The following is a 23491-nucleotide window of genomic DNA, read 5'->3' as shown; positions in this document are numbered from 1 at the left end:
AAAGAAATCAGTTTCTACTGAGTGACACTATATCTACCAAGTCACCAATGGTTACCGAGTTTCAAGCAGTGTTGTGTGGCTAGTATGAACCGAGCCTCTACTTCTACTGAGTGCATGATGATGCCAAGTATCAAAAGGTCACCAAGTCAGCTTGAGGAACTCGAGTTTTCTACTATCTGGCTTACTTTGTAATATTTTGTTCTCTTAGTTTTGGCCGACCTTGCAATTTTAAATATTGGAATGGTATATATGTAATGTATGATATCATTTGCAGCATGGAATGGTGTGTGCGAAAAAAAAAAAAGATAGTGATGTTTGCATGTGAAGAAGGTATTGCTATATTTTGAGAAAAGTGAAAGTGAATTAGCAACAGAGTAAAAGGAATTTAGCAAGGTCAAAGGAGTAGAAAAGTTATATCTATCATATCAGGTGATCAATGCAAAAAGGATCTTGTCAAAAAATAGTTGTAAGAAGATCCACTGCTTCATCCTAATAGGTGAATTAGTTTATAAATCCTTTAACAGGGTAGACCTAACAGTCTTTTGTAAATCTCCTAACAAAGTGCATACTTCACTGTATGTTTGTAAATCCTCTAACAAGGTGGATCTAGCAGTCCTACTTGCTCCTAACAGAGCAGATCACTAGAAGTGATCATTGTAAGCCTGAACAGGCCAACTTTATACTACAATATTGAAGTTTTGTGGGCATCATCCCCACCCTAGTTTTACTTTCAATTTGGAAGGTTTCTAGGTCACCAAATCTCTGTGTTCATGTGCAATGAATGTGTGATCTTTTAGTTATGCAGTAGATTAGATGAATGAATGATGAATGGTTAAAATGTTGAATTATTTAAAAGTTTTATGAGTTACTAATTCACCCCTCCCCTCTTAGTAACCTATCTTATCCTAAATATTTCCAACATCAACAGTGTGCCATGTATCATAGTGGATGTAGGCTAAAAACTGGTGAAAAAGGATCATACTTATGATCTTGCAGAATTGCAACTACAACAAATAAATGAAAACCTAGTAGCCATAAGAAGGACAAAGGGTGCTCAATATAAATTTGGAGCAATTCTAGTTTGTGTATTCTTTTATGTTCAGAATGAATTTCCCTCTTTTGGCAAAGTTACATGGAGAAGTGATAGGACTATCATATCCCAAATAAATGAATATATAGAACAAATGGGAGACAATTTTGATACCCTGATGACAAGCTATTTTGAGGATTTCAAGAAATCCATGAAGCAAAGAGTGAGAATACCTGTTTCATTAGTGGAAAAACATATTGATGATATATGCTTCTTAGTTAATATTGACTTCACCTATATCCAAGCAGCAATTCCAAGGGTGAGATGGCTAAGGCCATTTGGTTATGAAATTAACATTAATGAAGCATCCACAACAATAATTGCATTGCTGATAGAAGAAATAGATAAGAGTGCCCCAAACTTTGGCACTTATGATGTGGTAAGGTCAAAAATAAATATGGAATTAAAAACTGCCTGCACATTGAAAACGAAAGATAAATTGATGAAGAAAATTAAGAAGAAATTTGGTGAAGGAATAAAGGCTGAAGCTGAAGAAGAAGATGATGACAATGATGATGATGAGGATGAATAAGAACAAGGCCCAATGAAATTAACTCAAGGCCTAGGTGAAGAAATGGATGAAGGTGTTGAGGAAGAAGAAGCCAAGGATGCACCAACCATAGCCGAGCCAAAGAAGAGAAAGGCAATAGAACAGTTTCTAGCTCAGTCCAAACCAAAGAAAACTACCACATCATCACCACAAACGCCAACAACCAAAGTTGCAATGAGTTCCTCCACACAAAAGGCTAAAGAGAAATCCATAAAGAAGAAAACAATCAAGAAGACATAGGAAGAGCCAAGGAAAAGAAGAAAATATGTGACTCAACCTAATACTGATGAAGAAGATCAATCTGAAAAGGTAAGCCATTTTTCAGTTGATACATTATGTAAAAAGATTGTAAATGGAGACTTAAGCAACATAAATAAAGTTGATTTCAATAAGTTCACTAAATATGAACAAAATAGAATAGAAGAATCAGTGTATGGAATGATGGCATAGTTCAAGTATACTCCTCTTGAACTAGATGGACAATTGCCAAATGAACTGTCAAAAATTGTAGAAGATAGATGGCATTTTTGTTTGAAAATGGAGAAGGAGATGAGAGAATTAACCCTAGCAAGCATACTACCTAATTTGACTAAGGAGAAAATAGAGAGAGAAGTCAAAAGGCATAATACTAGGTTTACACCTAAGTACAGGGCATTCTTCATTCTCCAAAAAAAAATGAAAGAAATTGTACAAAGAACAAAAAAATCATGGAAGAAGTTGTACAAAAAGATTGAAGATTTTCTTGAAGAAGAATACAAGGAAGAAGCTACTGCTCCACTAGAAGAAAGAAGAAAAAGGAGAGAAGAGAAGATAGAAGTAGAGCAACGAAAAGAGGAAAAGAAGGAAGAAGAAGAGAAACAAGAAGAGGAAAGGAAGGAAGAAGAAGAGAAACAAGAAGAAGAAAAGAAGGAAGAAAAGGAGAAAGAAAGAGAGGAGGAGACATAAAAGCAAGATGAAATGGCAATAACTAAGCAAGAGCAACAACAAGATCAGAGTGTGCAAGACACACAATTGCCACCCTCGAGTCCTCCGCATGTACCCATCACACCTGCAGAAACGTTAATAGTACAAGATGTTCTTGACACTTCTTCTCAGAACATCAATCCATTAACTATAGAAGATCTCAAAAGAATCCTTGACCAATCCGCACAACAAGAAAGATTATGTGCAGATCCAATATTGGTTAGTATGGATGAATTAAAAAAACTAGTAGAAAAAACAATTAGAGATAAGGTGAATCCACAAGAACCACCTTCCATCATCTCTACAGCTACTAGCGGTCAACTTCAAATGCCAACAATTGTTTCATTAGGCATAGTTGACACAACAATACAAAAGTCAAGTGCAGCAATAGGCAAAGAAATAGAACAAATAGGATAGACTATTACATCTGATCCTACAGCACCAACTCAAGGTGCACTTCCTAAAAATACAATAATTGATCAAAGTAGACAATAGGAGGAGAAAATAGAGGAAACCCCTAAAGAGCAGGAGGCAATACAAACATTGATAAATTTTCCTACCTTGGGGACTCCTTCACAAAAGCCATTACAAATATCAGCACCAGGATCAAGCTCTACAAAAGTTGCAAGGGTACTTCACTATGGAGACCTTGAACTAGATGAGGAGATAGTCATACCAAGTTATGACTCAAAAACAATAAACATTGATCAAATTAATGAGATGCAGAAAGCATTAAACAGAAGAAAGAGGCAAGAGATACTTAGGAAGGAGTATCAACAAAAAAAAACTTTACATGAAATTAAAGACATATTTATGGATGCCTTCAGTATTCAGTCACCAGATGAGTCCAAGCATATCATGGAACAATTATTAGATATTGTTGACCAGGTGACAAAGACCAAGAGACAAATGCAAAGCTTATGGAATGGTCTAAGAGAAAATTTCAAGGGAAAGTTAATGAGAAAATATCTAGTGAAATAACACTTTCAAAGATTGAATTGGCAAAGGTAATAGACAAAGTGAAAAAGGTACTTGAGAATATATTCTCATTGTACACAAAGCTGTGTGACTTTTTATACTTCACATAGGAAACTAGCCAAAAGATAATGATCTTGGAAAGGAATTTGAATGTTTCAAGCATGCAGCTACCCAAGGATCCAACTCAAAGTGAGAAGCATTTTTCTCAAATGCTTCACACTCAAAAAGAAATAGCTGTATTAACAACAAAAGAGGCCACCATCAAGGCAAAATTGATACAGCTCCAATCTTCCATTACCCCACACTAAGAAGTACTCCATAAAGAACAGGTCTATGCTGAAACTATTCTCAAGAAAGATCCTAATCTTTCTACTTTAGAAGGACTTATTCACCTTGCTGCAGAGACTGCCATCCAACACCAGTCATTAGAAATTGCTTTGCATAATTGGGATGTAGCTCTCAGGATGATTACGGAGGTAAACAACACATTTTTGGCAAAATATGGTCTTAACCCTTAAAACCCTTTGACATAAGTATCAAAAAGGGGGAGATAAGATGAAAAGGGGGAGACAAGATGAAAAGGAAAAGGGGGAGCCAAGATGAGACGGGGAAAACAAGATAAAATGGGAGCATAAAATTTTGATTCTAAGCTAGCACAGATAATGGCACAATCAACTCAGGGGGAGTTACAACAATTTTGAGGTATTTATTGTATATTACAAAAAATTTGATCAAATTTTTAAAACCTGAATGTACTCATAAGGTCAGTTAAGTTTTTTTGTCACTCATGTCAAAGGGGGAGATTGTTAGTCTCAAAATGGTTTTGACATTTGAGTGCCATCACACTTAACCATATTCTACATTGGAACTGAGCACACTATGTATTCCAAGCCACAACATAAGCCAAGTTAGGAAATCCAATAGTTGTCAAGTGATCTTCAGGTGTCAAGTAGCTTTTAGGTACTGAATGAGGATCAGGTGCCGAGTGAAGATCAAGTGCCGAGTGACTTTAGGTGCCAAGTGATATTTAGGTGTTGAGTATTATTTGAGTGTCACGTCATAGATGATGCTGAGCAATACAGAAATGCAATAGGAGCCGAGTAAGCTAGTTTGTTACATATGCTGAGCATTTGGATTAGTAAGTGTCGAGTAACACAAAATACATATATGAGTCTGTAACTTTACAAATTGAGATGTAAACCATTTTCATGGACGACAAATGACGAATCTCAAAGGATTAAATAATAAGATCAAATCTTTGGTATTTCCTATGTAATCTACATGCAACCAATAAGAAAAATGGAGAAGGAATGCAACCAATAATAAAATTGCAAGGAATGAGTGGGAAACAAAGATTCAATATGGATCATAGATCGACATCTAACCCTAAGTCTTTGAATGTCTTTATAAGGAAGACTAAGTCTCATTGTATGTAGATGGATGAAGATATGTAAGGGGAACTATTTTTCAGAGTAAAGAATATCAGATCTCAGAGAATCAAGATCAAAGAAAGTAGATCAAGTGCCTATATTCAGCAATCAAAGGATTGTAAACTATCAGGTTTATTATACCTAATACTCTCTAGTAACTGTATTAGAAAGGAAACCCTATGGTGATAGGTTAGCTTAACAACTATTTTGTAGATCCTTTAAATAGGTGATTAAATCCTTTAACAAGGTAACACTTCTTGTAAAGTATTTGTAAATCCTCTAACAAGGTCACATTTAAAAGTGTGTTGTAGCCTTTAACAGGGCAGACCATCAGAAGTGGTTAAACATTATTGCTGTAGTAATTTTTGTGGGTATCATCCCCACCCCAGTTTTACCTTCTTATTCTTGGAGGGTTTCTCGGTTACCAAAATTTCTAGTGTTATGTGGTGATGCACATGTGTTTTTCATAATTGCTTAATGTTGATATGCATGCAAATACATTTCAATACTATGTTATGAAGGATGTGAAAAATAGGTTAGAAGCTAGTACTTCTGATTCACCCCCCCCCCCCCCGCCCCCCCTTCCTTCTCAGAAGCATTCTTTCCATTAAGATATTTCAACATTGATTTTGTATCGATGTCCAGACCACCTTCAGTAATCCATCATTAGGCTGAATGATAGAGAATAAATGAAGTAAATGAATCATAAAATATTTATACAAAAATAACTTTACAATCAAATTCAAAAACATTCAAAAATTATAATTTATATACTTAAAAAATAGATGAAAAGAATCACATCCAAAATGTTCCAACAAAGCAATTGTTTGAAGTAAAATAGAACTATTTGTATTAAATATATTAGTCATTATCCTAATGAATTTCCTAGTTCTTCTTGTAGGTGTTTGCATTGCTAAACATAATAGACTAAGACTTATTTATTTTCTTAAGGTTTCCAATAATAGCCTTCTCTAGACTTGAAATTGACTTAGACCCCAAAAAAAATAATTGGACAAAATCGTACTCTATGACTATATGTTCTAGTGAATAGCCTTTTCATTTTCCATTTTACTATTGTATTTCACCTGCACTTGTTTTGCCTAAAATTTAGAGAAGATTTCTAGGGAAAGGTAAATATTAGAAAGATACATACATAGACTAGCTAGCTTCTTTGTATTTATATGATTATGGTCCAAATGTGAAACTCAGCTTTTAACCTTGTCATCAATCAAATTATCGTGAATAAATAAGTCCTAAAAATATCTATTTATGATGTTCAATAAGGTTTATAAAGGGATTCTGAGCGAACATGAAATGATGGCTATAAAAAGGGCCAATTAGGCACATCTTTGAAAGATAAAAAACAATTCAAGAACGAGATAGAATTGTTATCATGATTGCATCATAGAAATATTGTGGGATTGCTTAAATTTTTCTTTGATAGAGAGGAACATATGCTTGCATATGAATATATATCAAATGGAACTCTCAGAGAAAGTATCCATGGTATGGTGTTGATATATTTCTTATCCGAATTTCCCCAAATTATTAATTGAAAAAATAAATTAGAATCAAAATCTTGTTATGGTATTCAGATCATGTTGGAGATGTGAACAGGTCAATTGATATTTGGTTGTATTGGAAAAGAAGGATTTTGATAGCATTGGGGGTCACCAAGGGTTTAAACCATATCCATGAATTTGTGAGTCCACTTATAGTTCATAGAGATTTAAAGTCCACTAATATATTGCTAGATGAAACTTGGTTGCCAAGGTTGAGGATTTTGGTATTTACAAAGTTGTTTCAGATGGTAGTGTACATGGCAGTGGTCAAATCCATGCAACAACTCAAGTAAAAGGAACAATGGTAGGAATTTTTCTTAATTATTTCTAGTATGTATCTTTGGAATTCAAATGGTGTTGAAGAATAGTTAGGTAAAGTTGTTGGAAATATAGAAGGAGTAACTAAGAGGGAGGGTGAATCAGTTACCACTAAAATATATCCCAGATCCCTTAGATGTCAAAAATAAAATTTAAATTGAGAAATTTGATTGTTGTTGATATTCAATAAACACACAAAAAATGCTATAACTTAGTAAATGCAGAGTGTGATTTACTTTTAGTTGATCTTAAACATTCACAGTGATTAATTTGCAAGCATAAGAGAAGTAACATGAACACATGAGACATTAGGATTTAACATGGAAACCTATTGGATGGTTGTTATGCATGAGGTCAACGACATGAATCCATTCCACAATTACTCTCTTGAAAAGCTAATCTTTTGGGATCAACTCCAAGGTTCAATATTTTCCTTGCAATGTACCAAAATCTGCTCAGTTGATGATAAATGTGAGTGTTCATGAGGAGGACTTTGCTGGTTCTATTATGATCTCAGAATGAAATAAAATCTGTTCGCGTCTCAAAATGACACACAAAAGAACAATGCTTTTTTTATTTTCTATTTTTCAATGAATGCAATCTAATAATGTAACTAAAATGAGTTCCTATTCTAATAAGGGGTTAGCAAAGAAAATAACAAAACTGGAAGCAAATAACATGAAACTCAAAGAAAATAATGTGAAATTGAAATCCTAATGGACATAAGCTACATAAAACAACACACTACGAGTTAAGCTTTCAAATAAATTAGTAGGAAACCAATGAAAATAGGAGCAACACTTCCTAGAATCCACTGATGTAATCATTGGTGAGAAACTTTTAACAATTGTATGATATTTCACCTTTCATCAAATTGCAAGGCCACAAAAAGTGCACTCATGCAATACAAAAAGTTATGTAGGAACAACTTGATGATCTCTTCTCAAGTTTGATACATCAGTGGAATTCGTAAATCTATAGCAAAAACCAAAAGTAAAAGATCACACAACCAGAAATACTGCCATAAACTTTTGGCTCAATCACAATCTCATGAATAAAATTCACAAAAATATGACACATTCAGGCAAGAATCACTACACTCCAAATGCGAGCAACAAAAACATAATTTTATTATATAATAATGATGGCACTTGTTACATATTACAATGGGGTATTTATAAGAAATCATCTCCTCAATTTGTGTTGAGAGTGAGAGATATCTTTATGCAATAGAATGTTTTTAAAACATTAAAACAAACTAAATATATACAGATTAACAATTAATCTGGTGCTTAGAGGGACTCCATCCATATTTTATTCATTAATTGGATGCATGAGTCCTTTATATGTCAAAAATAAAGAAAATATGAGAGAAGAATGAGGAGAAAGCTTCGAGTCAAAGTGGAAGTGTTTGGAAGTGCCAAAAATAGAAGTTGATCCTTCATAGGGCATTTGTCGGAGTTAAACTGCCATTAGAATGTGTTTCTAATGCATGGAAAACACTATTTTTGGAACAAATAGTTAACTATTGGTGTGCCTCTTAATTGTGGAGCTGTAGACTTGTATGCTTGTGGACCTGCACACCTATAGAGCTACGAACCTCAACAGGGTCAAAAATCTAAAAATTTTATCGAGTGTCAAAATTGAAATTCTAGCATCTAGATTTTTTTTTTCTTCATCCCAAAGCTATGTTTGGATGTTTTCCCTTGAATTTCTCTATCATCTTAGTAATATTATCCACATATAGAAGATCTAAAGTCTCATACTTGTCTTTTACCTTCTGCCTCAATTTGTGTGTCAGCAAAATCCTCGAGTTTGGTATCCAATTCTAACAATGCTTCTTAAGTCCTAAAGGCTTGTTGGATGCCTTCATCATTAGCAACCTCCAAAAAAATCTTCCTAAAATTCTCCACTACTATCTCTATAGGTAACAACTTTTCTCATTCCTCATCTTCAAAAATATACAAGCATGCATCACTATAGTGTCTCTCTACTTCCAAAATTTTCTCTCGGGCTTGGTCCTTGAGCTGATGAATATTCTCATGTAATGTCTCCATTACTTTATTTCTATCTACTATTTTCTCTATCCAATCATCAATCATGTCTAATTATTCTCTAGTATATACATCAATCAAAACCCGATATCTTTGGCCCTTAATGGCTTTTAGAGTCTGCAAATCCTTACTTTAGGCCTGTACCTCATCCATGATACTGAAGTCCTACTTCAAAATTGTTACAATCTTATTCACGTTCTCTTGCATAGCATGTAGTAACTTCAAATTCCCTATGATGATTGTAACACCTTTCTCTTCAAAATTTTCTCACCACTCCTGACAAGCCTTCAAAAATGGGTCAAGTTGCACACCTCCCCCTTCTCTAAATATGGTATTCAAAGTTTTCTTAGGGTGCTTAGGATCAACAGGACCAACAAATTTGGCTAGATATCCTTTTAAGATCTTGACTTGCCTTCAAAGTGCTTGGAGTTCAATCTTATCTTGCTCCATGTGCTTAAGAACCTCTTTGACTCCCATAGTCATCATTTGTTGGGTTGAATCTCATGTAGGCCTTCCTGACATAACATCCTTTAATTCATAATCCTCAAGGCTAAGGCCTTCTACATTTGTGCCTTTAGGAGGGAGAGCCACTTGTGCAAATAAATCCTAGTTCCTTATGCTAGTGACAAATGTGAATGGTGTTGCCTCGTGTGATGGAAACTTAGGTTTGTTCAAGATCTCTACAATATAACAAATGTCTTCCTCTAAAGCATAGAACTGAGGCTTAGTACTCCTCATTATTTCCTTTCAAATCCATCTAGGGATGCATCCTATTGAGGACTTGGCTCTTGCTAATGAAGGGGCATGTTTTGCAATTTCCTTCCCTTTATCACACCTGCTCAGAGTTGCATCTTGTTGGGAGGGCTCTTGTTCTATATCCCCAGTCTCTGTGGATCCTATAGCTTGCAACTCGATGTCTTGGGAAGGTGGTTGAGAATATTCTACCATTTGTCCCTCCTTTGATACTTCATTAGTCATCATTTGTTCTGGTTGCTCCTCTAATGAAGGCTCCTTCTAAACCTATTCTTCCTCTAAACTCTGAGGTGGAGGAGTCACCGAGCTCTATTCTACCACTATAACTTGTGGTGGAGATGGAGGATTAAGATTAGGACCCTATGTATCTGGCAGCATTTGCATCTAGTATTGTTGTTGAGATTCACTTGTAGGGGTGTCCCTGATCTTATCCCCAATCAATTTTGTACCTATGGGCATGAAATCAAAATCTAACATTGAGAAAACATCATTTTCCTCTTCACTTTTCTCATCCACACACTATTTTACTTCATCTTCCAAAGAAGAGAGCTGTAAGGGTTCTGCTTGAGTGGATGGTAGGGTGCCTATGACACTCCTTCTCCTTTGCAACTCTGTGGCTCTAGCTAGCCAAGTTCTTCCCTGTAGGGGCACTTATTCCTCTTCCTCTTCTGATTCTTCTTCTTCCTCCTCTTCATCTCCTTTTGGAATAATTTTAGAAACAGATGGATTAGGCACTAATCTTCTACTGATACTTTGTCTTTTCTTCATTTGAATCTTAATTCTTTTCTTCTATTTCTTTGGGACAAAGGAGAAGCTAGTTCTTCTTGAGTAGAAAAATCAAGACCTATGGAATCTCACCCTCTTCTAGTTGGCTAGACAAAATGGGAGGCAACTATAGTTCATCCTGGACTTGGGTAGCTCTAGTATCTTGGGACCCTTGTGGACTTTATTCCTACTACTAGGGAGGTGTCTATTTTGCAGCTTGTTTTATTTGAATCCTCTGAGGGAAGGTCCTCTTCCTTTTATTCTTTTCCTTCCTTTCAGGAGGGTGATAATATCCAATCGGGCTATCAAGCTAGTACACTATCTCTGGGCTAATAGGATACCAGGCTGTGAAGGTAGGAATTGTAACTTTCTTTCATCTACCTCTTTCTAGGTGAGCATGTGCATGGAAGATCATAGTATTAGGAATTGGACCAAGTAGAAAAGGTTTCTTGATCTAATACTTTGTTATTCTAATAACATGCCTTGCTCAATGATTAATATCATTGGCCTCTTCCCTATCATCCTCAGCATTCATAATGGGTCTTTCACCAATTTTGTCTACATTAAATAGGGGGTCCAACAACTTCTTAGAATCCTATTGCTTTATCTCCTCTGGGATGTTCAATTGGATAGCCTTCTCTACTAGATCCAAAGTCATCCTACAATAGTCCCTAATGTGAACATTTTAGTCATTTGTGGTGTTCATCTAGTGATCTTCAACAACATCTTCATGATGGAAGTCCTTTCCTACTAAACTCTCTACTCTCTCGACATTATCAAAATTGGGCTAGGGAGAGTTGTATTCTTCAAGAGGATAGTTCTCCCATTCCCATTTGAAAGACAAAATATCTTGCTTCCTCTTTACCTAATATGGTCCAATGACCAATGACCATGCCCAACAAGGTCTATGTTGTCTCTTTATTTTCTCATAGGCTAACTCAATTTGTCAGGAAATCTCTAACAACGCTAGTTTGTCAGTAGGATATCTCAGGAGCTTCTTAGGATTGATAGAGGCACCAACTACTTGTAGATATGTGAACATCTTGAATTAGATGAAGTAGGCTCTGAGAGCTATTACTTGTGCTTTGGCTTCATTAGATAACCTCTTCCCATAGTCTCCCTCAATGAATCAAATGATCGCGAAGATGAACACATCATTCACAATTCTGTATTCCTTGCTTTATGCTGAGAGCTTCTTCTTCACCAACTGAGGGTAGACTATATATGGCCAGGCATTGGGATCCTGTATACTACCTCTCCTATACAAATTAGGATAGTTTGTCACCCTTGCTGTAAGCAAGTATACCATGTAAGAAGTCATATAAAAATTCTTCTTGTCCTTCACCATCATCAGTTGCTCACACAAGTTTTCACTTAGTGTGGTGGCCCAATCCAGTAGTATCTTTGCTTGTCTGATGGTCTCAATGAAGTTGAGCATGAAAGTGTTGAGGTGGTTAGTTGCAGGTAAGCCCATGAATCTACTCTCAGGAGATGGAATACCCTTTCAATGTTGTCGGGTTGTAGGTCCAACACCACCTCTCCAGTGACACTCTTGACTACTCTTTCATCAGGGACAAAATGTTGTAATAGGGCCATGATTAGTTCAACTAATTGTACTGACATGGGGTGTGACGCTACGTTTACCAATTTGGAACTGATCAACATAGATACCAAGGCTAATCTCTCTGTTGGCTTGTTGCAAACTCTTAAGAATTCACCTAGATCCGTGTGCCCTAGATTAGTATCTCAAATTTTTGTGTGGTCATCATGAAATCTCAATTTTGAAGGAACACCTTGGAATTTGAAGACGACCGGTTTGGGTGTCATTCCGGATGTGGACACCATTTGATCACTTGCACATCATAAAAGAAATGTTTATTAGTCCAAAGACAAAATGAAAAACTCTAAATTTAAATAAGAAAAAAGAAAAAAAAAACCCAATTTGGGCATTTTATTTATTTTTTAAAAAAAAATTATATTTTTTTAAAATTTTTAATTTTTAAATTATTTTTATATATTTTTTATTTTTTATTTAAAAAAAAAAATTTAAACTTTTTCCAAAAAAATGAGTGTGTGGTGCGTGGCCCGTAAGGCACGACCCGCGGTGCTGAACGTGCGGTGCACAACACTAAGGGGTGGCCCATGGCACTAGGGTGTGCAACACCAATTTTGTAAGGTAGGCATGCGGCATTAAGGGTTCTCATGGCATTGAAGTGGTGTCACAGTGCCAAGGGGTGCGGTGTGTGGGGCGGCTATTTGGGGATGTGGCTTGTGGCTTGTGGCACACAACCCACAGTCGCATGGGGTTTTAAAGGACGCTCATTGCCAAAACAAAAAAAAAAACTTCTATAATTTTTATACTTTTCCAATTTTTGATTTTTTCACTTTCTTCAATTTCTTGATTTTTTTGATTTTCTAATTTTTTGATTTTTCTAATTTTTTTGATTTTTTTAATTTTTTCTAGTTTTTTGATTTTTTGTTTTATTTTTTCTAATTTCTATGACTCTAATGCTTTCAACTTAAAAATTTTTCTCTTGACTCTTGAACTATGAGTTCGAGAGTATTGAAAAAAGCAGGGGGCCCCCATTCCTGAGTAGGAATGGGGCATGTGTTGTGACCACAACAAGACCCAATATGGGAAAAACCACTAATGCAACTACTTACTATTTTTTACTTTTCTGAAGTAAGCCTTGTTAGGAGCCAACTTGGTTAAAGGTTAGAAAATACACTATTAGGTGTGACCTTGTTAGAGGATTTAATCACCCTATTAGGAGTGGCCTTGCAAGAGGTCTTAAAAAAATTCAATGGAACTGTCACCTTGTTAGAGGATTTACAACTGGCTATTAAACCAACTCTGTTAAGATATTTTAGATCACTGTTACAATGGTTAGAGAGTAACAATGAAATGACCTGATTGTGATGCAACTAAATTGCTGATTACAAATCTCTACTCTACTTCATACTTGATCCTTCCTGATCGAATAACACTTTTCTTCTCCACAAGGATACCTACTTATCCTTTAAGTTTTCTCCTACTCTTTCCTTCTCAATCAATCAACACACTTGCATACTCTATAAATCTCAACTTGACCTTTCATTTATACCATCCAGATTGTCAAGTCAGCTCAAATAATAACCAATAATCATCACCATAGTTGGCTAGAACAATACTTAAAATAATTAAGCTTCTTATCCCAAAACAACAAAATCCTTCATTGGCCAACCCTACTTGGTAAACACTAGTTCTGAGATGATTTCCTATGTTAACTAACAGAAGCTTGGTTAACATTGCAAACTTACAAAAATATCTTTTGGCAACCGAGTGAACTCAGTGAACACTGACTCTGTCCAACTTTCCTTTGCTAACCATGTGAACTTGGTTAACACTATTTCTTGCTTGAATTCCTTCAATGCCTGAGTGAGCTTGGTAGACACTATCTTCATAGAGTAATCTTTAGGAATACTTGGTAGACAAGGAAAACTATCTTGCTGACTAAGTGAGCTTGGTAAGTACTGATTGACAATTGATATGACATTTGTGTAACATCAAAGACAACATATAATTAGACAATTGTATTCAACAATCTCCCTCTTTGGCATTGATGGCAACACAACATGTCATAGCATAATGAAATTTGAGAACAAGACTTTCTCTGACAGAAAGTTTCTCCCTCTTAGATTTTCACCAAAAAAATCTTTTCTTTCATCTAGCAATCTCCCTCTCTAAAGGAATCACATAACTTATATGATAGTATCCCTCAGAAAGATATAATTTTTTTTTAGAAAGATATGATAGTAATCTTCTCCCTCTTTAACAAAACATGCCAAAGACAACGCATACCAAATTAGTATCAAAGTACCTTGAGTACTAATTCATATGCAATATTCTCTTTGACTATGCTACATCAATTGATTGATCTTCAACTTGGTTCCTGTTGATGCACCACTAAAACTTTATTTAGTGAGCTTCAGATAGGGGAATGACCCTTAACATACCTCTTAGATACATGAATGCATCCTTAGGTAATGGTTTGGTGAATATGTCTATAATCTATTCTTTTGTGTGTGTATATTCCAATCTAATTTCTTTGTCTTGTACCAATTCTTTGACAAAATGATATTTTATATCAATGTGCTTAGTTTTGGAATGCATCATTGGGTTCTTTTATATGTTAATTACGCTGGTGTTATCACAATACATGACAATTGGTTCTTTGATCTCAATCTTCATACCTTTCAACAATTGTTTAAACCAAACAATGTTAGAACAATTCACTATTACTGCAACATATTCTATTTCTGCTGTAGATTGGGATGTGTAGTTTTACTTCTTGCTTGTCCAAGATACAATTCTTTTACCAAGAAAGAATGCTCCACCACTTGTACTTCTTCTACATCAAGATTTCTTGCCCAATCAGTATTAGTGAATACTTTTAGGTCTAAGTTTCCTCCAAGTTTTTACCATAAACCATAGTCTTCAGTACCTTTTAGATATCTCAAAATTCTTTTGATTGTCATCATATGATTTTCTTTAGGTTTATCTGAGAATCTTGCCACCATCCCAATTGCTAAAGTAATATCAAGCCTTGTATGAACTACATATCATAATTTTCCAATCATTGATCTATATAAGGTCTGATCTACCTCTTTTGAATCATCATCTTTGGTAAGCTTTAGTCCAGTACACATGGGGGTTCCAACTAGTTTAGAATCTTCTATTCCAAATTTCTTGAGTATCTCTTTGATATACTTAGATTGAGAAATGTAGATACCATTCTTTCTTTGTTGTATCTATAATCCAACAATTTTATATCTCACCAAACATGGATATTTCAAACTCTTTGTTCATTTGTTCTGAAAATTATTTTCATGGATCATCATTCCCTATAAATAGAGTGTCGTCCAAAAATATTTCTACCAATAAAATCTTTTTATCTGGTCCTTCCTTGATATAAAAACTACTATTATCATTAGTTCTCTAAAAACCAATCCATATAAGGTAGTTGTGCAATCTTTCATACCATGCTCTAGGAGCTTGTTTCAAACCATATAGTGCTTTGTGTAATTTGCAGACCATGTCCCTTTTTTTTAGATCAAAAAAACCTTTTAGTTGTTCAATGTAGACTTTTTCATCAAGAATAACATTGAGAAAGGAAGATTTAACATCCATTTGATATACTTTGAATCCTTTATGAGTAGCATATGCAAGTAGAGTCCTAACACCTTCTAATCTTGCAACATGAGCAATAGTCTCACCATAATCAATTCCTTCTTCTTAAGAGTAACCTTTACACACTATTCTTGCTTTGTTTCTTGATACTTGTCCATCTTCATTTAGCTTATCTTTGAACACCCATTTTGTTCCAATCACTTTTTTATCTTTAAGTCTAGGAACAAGGGTCCAAGTTTTGTTCTCTATTTGTTCTATTTCTTCATTCATAGCCTCAATCCAATTTTCATTTTCCAATGCATCTTTAATACTTCTAGGTTCAAAATTAGCAAGTAAACATGTACCTTTCTAGCTTACTTCTTCTCATAGTACCTTCTAATTTATCTTCAATAATCTGATTAGGTGGATGATGCCTTCTAACATACTTGGCCAATATAGGTTCTTTGCCTTTTGAATGAATTACACTGTCTTCATTTTGAATTTCAATTTCTAGCTCAAGTTGCTCAGATTCAGTATTCATTGGCTTGGTAGTTTTAGAATGTGACTCAAGTCCTTGCAACTTAGTTTGAACTTCTTGTAACTCAGTAACTGAGGAAGACTCAAGAGGTGAAGTCTCCTTATTAATAGATGTGTCTAGAAATGTATCATATTTGAAGTAAACAAATCTTCTATAATATTTTGATTCCTTTTTGCTTTCATCTTTAGTTCTTTCTACAAACTCATCAATTCTCACATGTGCACTTTCTATGATTTTATGAGTAAACAAATTCAAACATCTACATGCTTTACTTCTATAAGAATATCCTAAGAATATACCTTCATCACCTTTCACATCAAACTTGCCTTTTCTAAACTCTTTCAAGATATAACATTTACCTCCAAATACTTTTAGGTAACTTACATTAGGTTTGTAGCCATATCATAATTCATAGGGAGTTTTATATGTGTCCTTCTTCAATTGTACTTGGTTCAAAGTATGAACTACAACACTGATGGCTTCCTTTTAGTATTTGATAGTAACATTCTTTTCAATTATTAGAGTCCTTGCACAATCCATGATGGATTTGTTTCTTCTTTAGGCTATTCCATTCTGCTTGGGAGTACCAGGGGCTGATACCTATCCTTTAATTCTTCTTTCAATGCAAAAGTTATTGAATTCATTGGAGATGAATTCACCACCTTTTTCTGATCTTAAGCATTTCAATCTTTTCCCTATCTCCTTCTCTATTCTTGCTGGATGCCATTTGAATTTCTCAAATGTTTCTAACTTTTCTCTAAGATACATAACAATCATAATTCTAGAATAGTCATCAACAAAAAGAATAAATAATTTTTCTCCACTATAGCTTTCTATTCCAATGGTGATGCAAGAGCATCCAAAGGTATAAGGGCAATCCTGTGTCACCCAAAAAAATGTACTTAGACTTAGTTTCTGTTTCATGTCTTTACATTTTTGGATACCCATTTGGCTCAAATAAAGGTTTCAACTCTCATAGTTCAACTATCAGTGCGTTTGAAAATCTTGAAAAAATAGGAGCATGTATTTGGGCCATCATTTCAGAAAACTAGAAGGTGTGAATTGGCCAGATGAATGTAATCATGATTTAGAGAATTTCAAAAAAAGAATCAGGTCAATAGGCCCCATGGTTTGAAAGTTATTGCAGTTTTTCAGGTTTTGGAGACCTCCTAAGAATGCTTCAAAGTCAAGTTTGGGGCATTAAATGACCTCGAAAAAGGTAAAAAAATGGGGGACAAGAAAAGCTTGTCCATAGGGCTATAGAGCACTTCGAGAGCTTTTTGAAAATGTAAACGGTTCGTCAATCGGAGCTACGGTTCAAAAGTTATGCCTCCTGAAAGTTCAGTTACTGTTTCTGGGTTCTTCTAGATTTGCACCGACTTCTAACACAGCTTTCAGAACCTTCTATTTCATTGGTGGATGCCTACTAGCACTTTCTAGAATGTACTCCTAGTCCTTAACCCTCTGGGGTCTATTTAAGGAGATTTCTGGCATTGTAAAAGGCAGTTCGGAGTGGAATTTGAGAGGAGGTGCTAAAAGGAGAAATATTCTCCAGATTTATGCTATTGTAAGCCCTTAGGGCATGTTCTGAAGTTTATTTTCTCTGTACTATTTGTACTAGCTTATTTTCTCAGTTAATATAATTTCCCTTTTCTGTTTTTTTCATTATGTTCTTGGGTTGTGTCACCATCAAATGGGTAGGTTAGTATGCATGATTTCCAAGACATATTCAGACTAATAGTTTTTTTCTCTTAAAACTAGTCTTTCTCATTTTGCCAATCTGACAATTCTTGCATAAACCAAAATTTGGTTTCTTCAAACTAGGAATACCTCTTACTTTTTTGAATTTTCTTATCTTGACAATCTTATAAAAGTTTACATGACATAATCTTCTATACCATAATCAACTTTCTTCCATTTGAGAAATAAAACATGAACAATCACCAAGATCAAGATAAAATAGGTTACCTCTTGTTTGTTTGCCTAATCTAATTAAATTCTCTTTGTCATCCAGTAGTCTTGCCTTGCCATACATGAATTCCACCTTGAATCTAATGTTGATTAGCTGTGCCACACTAAGCAGATTATGTTTTAGTCCTTCAACTCAATAGGCATTGTCACATACAAGTTCTTTGGTTAATGAGATTCAACCTTTCCCTTTTATCCAACAAGCTTCATTGTTTCCAAACCTTATACTACCACCATCATAGTGTTCAAACTTTGTTTTGTCTCCAGTCATATGATGTGAGCATCCACTGTCTATGATCCATGTGTCATTTTTACTGATATAAGAGATAAGTGCCATCTTATCTTCTTCTTCATCAAATTCATCTTTCATAGTGTAGTACCAAAAAATGGGTTAAATGCATAACATACTATGAGTAAATCACAAACTCAATAATCATACATTAGCATGCACTAGTCTACCATGAAAGCCAAACTAATAAAGAAAGCAAAAAATGTTAAAACTCCCTCTTTCATTTGTAGCTCCCATGTCCTTCTTTCTTCTCCAAATGATGTAGCTCCAAAGTTTCCTATAGTGCACACAAAATTGAAGCAAAAGTCCATGATAATGATAATGCTATGAGAATAGTTGAGGTTGTGATTTTAGTGTGAGAGCAAGAGTGAAAAATGTGAGAAAACTAGGGACTCAAGAACTCAAGAATTAGGGACCAAAAATGAGAGAAAGAGTATTCATTTTATAATCAACACTCAAGGCGAGAGCATTGGATTTCTCACCCATAGATATGCAACTTGGCATGAGATTCCTTTGAGAATACATGACACATATGCCACCAAATGCCAAATTTAGGATTCTATGATGCTTGGAAGTCAAATAAGGCTAAATGTGGAAGAGAATCTATGATGCATCATATGACACCTCAAGCCCACTTAAAGCCAAGAATCTATGACAAAGGAATCCAAATATAGACATGCTTAAGGGAATAAGAATCTTGGATTGTGACATATCTTAGCCATGTGTCAATGGAGAATCCACATTGTGTCACACCCATGTGTCATGATGATGTCAATATTGTGTGGAATATTTGAATTAAAAATCTTTTATTCCACAAAATAGAAAATAGTAAAAATGAAATTAATGAAGGAAAATGTGACTTAGGAAATTAAGAATTTCCATGGTTTGTGAATGATGAATCAATTAATTAATAAAATTAATTAATTGAGGATGACAATTAGGAATAATGATAGGATTAAATTCTGGGTTATTTAATCCTATAGAGAAAAATAGTAAATGATTGGCCAAAATTGATTCAATAAATGCAATAGTATTCTTTGATGAAAATGTTGTGATGATACAAATTGGATAAGATGATGACAAGTAGACCAAAGCCATGGTCAAATTGATTGATTGATCAAAATTGATAACATGCCAAGGACACAATATGACATGAATTGATTGATACATAACATTTAACTGACATTGTGAAATGCTACAGGATCTAGATTGATTGATAAGGTTGATCATAATAATATCGATGGACACTATCAATATTATTAAAGTGGTTTAATGATGTCATGATCCAACATTGAGAGCCTCAAAAATGTCAAAGACTGGATGACATGAATGATAGTTTGACCTAGCAATGAGAGCCATGATAGTACTAAGGTCAAATTGATAGGTTTCCAAGGCAATGAAAGCCACAACAATGCCTAGGATTGGACAAATGATGATTTATTTTGGATGTTTGATATGTTTCATGATGATTATAACTAATTTCGGGTGATTTTGAGATGATTTGGAATGGTTTTGGGTTGATTTGATATGATTTCAAAATAACATGAAATTGACATGAAAGAGGATACAAATGATGAAATACGATCAACTTGGCCAAAAGATTGGAGTTAGTTTGCCCTTGAATGATTTGTGATTTTTGAAATCCTTTTTGCCATTGAACTTGTAACTTTTCTTCTCATCCTTGCTTTCTTTGTTTGGGCACTTGGCAGCAATATGACCAATTTCTTCCCATGAAAAATAGATTAGCGAAATTTTACCTTTGTATTTTCCTTTATTTCTAGAATATTTCTTTGCAAGTAAAGCTTCAAAAACTTCAAGCTTGCTTTTAGAACTTTCCTCTAATTCTTGTTCACTTTCTAATTGAATGTCCTTTATTTTCTTACCTTTCTTTTTGAGTGAAATTTTGGCCTCAAATGCAGATTCAATATTCTTGGAAGTTGGAACATAATTGTCATAGTTGTTTAGCTCAAAAGTTGTCAATCTTCCTACTTTGGTATCCAAACTTATCTTGTGATTTGGCTCACACCTCTTTTCTTGAATAGAAAATACTCTAATTGCATAGATATGAAGCAATATTCTAAGAAATTTACTTACAACAATTTCTTCCTTGATTTCTCCTCCAGAAGCTCTAATTGCACTAGCACTAGCTTTGATTCTTTCCACAAACTTGGCAACATTTTCATCCTCTCTCATTCTCATTTGATCAAACTATCCTCTAAGGCTTTCTGCTTTGGCTCTCCTCACATTACCATCACCACCATAGATGTCCTTTAGCTTGTTCTACATATCAAAAGTTGTTTTTTAGTCCTTGATCTCATCAAATTCATCATAGCTAAGATCAGATGTAATATCAATCATCATGGTTATATGGTTCTTTTTCTTAGCAATATCTCCAATAGATAATGTACTAGTAGGGGTAGTGTATTCTTCATCAAGGTATTTCAATTTTGAATCACTAATGGAGGCTAGATGTAGTCTCATGAGTCCCTACCATGCTAAAAAGTTGTCTTTTTTAAGCTTTGGAGTCTCTCTCTTGTAAGACATCATAATCATTAGCTTAAGTCCTTGAAACCTTTCCTGCAAGCACCAAGAGCTCTAATACCAATTGTTGGAAATATAGGAGTAACTGAGAAAATTAAATTATTAGAAAAAAAAAAAAAAGAGGAAAAAAAAAAAATTAAAAAAAAAATTTGGAGGAGAGAGAAAGTGACGAAAATTAGAGGAGAAATAATAAAAAAATAAAAAGGAGAAAAGAAAGGAAAAGGAGATTTCTATTTTCGAGGCGCATAGGTGGCGTAAAAAGAAAAATAATAAAAATAGTTGTCATTCCATTAATCAAGGTGTATAGGTGGCAATTTAGAAGTTTGTGGAAAGATCCTTAAATCATGTATTTAATATTTGTTGGGTGCTTAGTTGTATTTGGGTGGGAATTTAATATTTATTTAAAGATAGTTGTATTTACCTTTTATCCCACATTGCTTGTGTTTGTAATGTCTTGGGTTAGAAGTGCCTATTTAAGCAAGGCTTATTATCATTTGTAATCAAGTTCAAGAAGTTCAAGGAATGGAAGCTCTTCTAAAGGAAGTTGAAGAAATGGAAGCTCTTCAAGTGTAAGTTCTTCAAGTAGAAGATCTTTGTATGTAATCTCTTCTAATGAATTTCAAGTATTAATGGAAGTTTTATGAAGCATTTTGTCATCTCTCTCTATCTCCATATTGTTGCATTTTGGGTTGTGAGTTGGTACGGGTGGTGTGGCCCTTCATCAGTGGTATCAGAGCAGGAGTTCCTGAGTGTGCAGACAGATCGCCGAACGTGAGGCAGTTTGCACCAGGACCTTGAGTTGGGTGAAGTTTGTGAAGAAGTTCTTGATTGTGTAGACAGAGCGCCGACTGTGAGGTAGTTTGCATGAGGTTCTTGTTTTGAACAAGATTTGTCTTCTGAAGACTTGATTATGGAGAAGAGAAAGAAGAAGATGACTTTTGTGATTGGATGGATTCTAAGGATTCCTCGACTTGAGAAATTTAGAGCAAGAAATCAACAATCATTGCTAGTTGATTTGCAGAAGCAAGTGAAAGAATTAGAAGCCGAGTTGCGGAAACAAAGAGCATGTCACCGGAAAAGAGATGGTGATAATTCCTTGGATGTGGAAAAGAAAGATGATCCAGTGGAAGAGCAAGCGGATGAAGAGAAAATTATTTGTGAACCAGAAGTTGAAGAAGATGAAAGAGAAGAGGAAGAGCATGAAGATAACCAGATTTGTATGCCAAAAGTAGATCAAGATGATGTGAAGATTGCAGAAATGGAGGAAGAATATAGTGCCTTAGTTGGAGATCAAGCAAGTGGAGTAGTTGCGTGCATTGTTGACAACATAAAAGAGGCAAGCGAAAATGAAGATGTCAAACAGGTAAATTTTTATGAATCATGGGATGTTGTCTTTGATATGAATTTAAAAGATATTGATGATGGTTTGCATGAGAATCTTGTTAGTCATGTGTGGTATGCAAAGGAAGATTGGTATGGTGTTGTTGGGTTTATTACAGGTGTGATTAATTCAACAAGATTGGATGAGGATGAGAGTTATACTTGGATAGAGTTCATTGCGAAGGAGTATTTTCAGCAACAAACAATTGTTCCGACTAGGTGTTGGAAAAGAAGGAAGAAGGAAATATATTGGCATCGGATACTTGTTCCAGCTATGTGTTGGAGGAAAAGAAAAAAAAAAAACTTTCGACAGTGGCTACTTCATTTTGTGAATCCATATTCACAAAATTTTCCTACCATGGGAGTCGGATGCAGGAGCATCATGCATCAGCAAAAAAAAAGGTGGAAGATTTGCATGTTAGTTTTCTTGTCCTGTTGAGGTGGAAGCTTGTGGTGAAGATGAAGATGGTTGTATATCTTTCTTTTGGCATTAAAGTGTGGGACACACTTTTCTATCTACCAAGGGAGTCTGATGCAGGAGCATCTTACATGAGAAAATTAAATTATTAGAAAAAAAAAAAAAAAAGAGGAAAAAAAAAAAAAAAAAAAAAAAAAAAATTTGGAGGAGAGAGAAAGTGACGAAAATTAGAGGAGAAATAATAAAAAAATAAAAATGAGAAAAGAAAGGAAAAGGAGATTTCTATTTTCGAGGCGCATAGGTGGCGTAAAAAGAAAAATAATAAAAATAGTTGTCATTCCATTAATCAAGGTGTATAGGTGGCAATTTAGAAGTTTGTGGAAAGATCCTTAAATCATGTATTTAATATTTGTTGGGTGCTTAGTTGTATTTGGGTGGGAATTTAATATTTATTTAAAGATAGTTGTATTTACCTTTTATCCCACATTGCTTGTGTTTGTAATGTCTTGGGTTAGAAGTGCCTATTTAAGCAAGGCTTATTATCATTTGTAATCAAGTTCAAGAAGTTCAAGGAATGGAAGCTCTTCTAAAGGAAGTTGAAGAAATGGAAGCTCTTCAAGTGTAAGTTCTTCAAGTAGAAGATCTTTGTATGTAATCTCTTCTAATGAATTTCAAGTATTAATGGAAGTTTTATGAAGCATTTTGTCATCTCTCTCTATCTCCATATTGTTGCATTTTGGGTTGT

Source organism: Cupressus sempervirens, chromosome 3, assembly GCF_028749045.1.
Source record: "Cupressus sempervirens isolate cs-2001-9-10 chromosome 3, ASM2874904v1, whole genome shotgun sequence".
Taxonomy (NCBI): domain Eukaryota; kingdom Viridiplantae; phylum Streptophyta; class Pinopsida; order Cupressales; family Cupressaceae; genus Cupressus; species Cupressus sempervirens.
Note: the sequence above shows the minus strand (reverse complement) of the source record.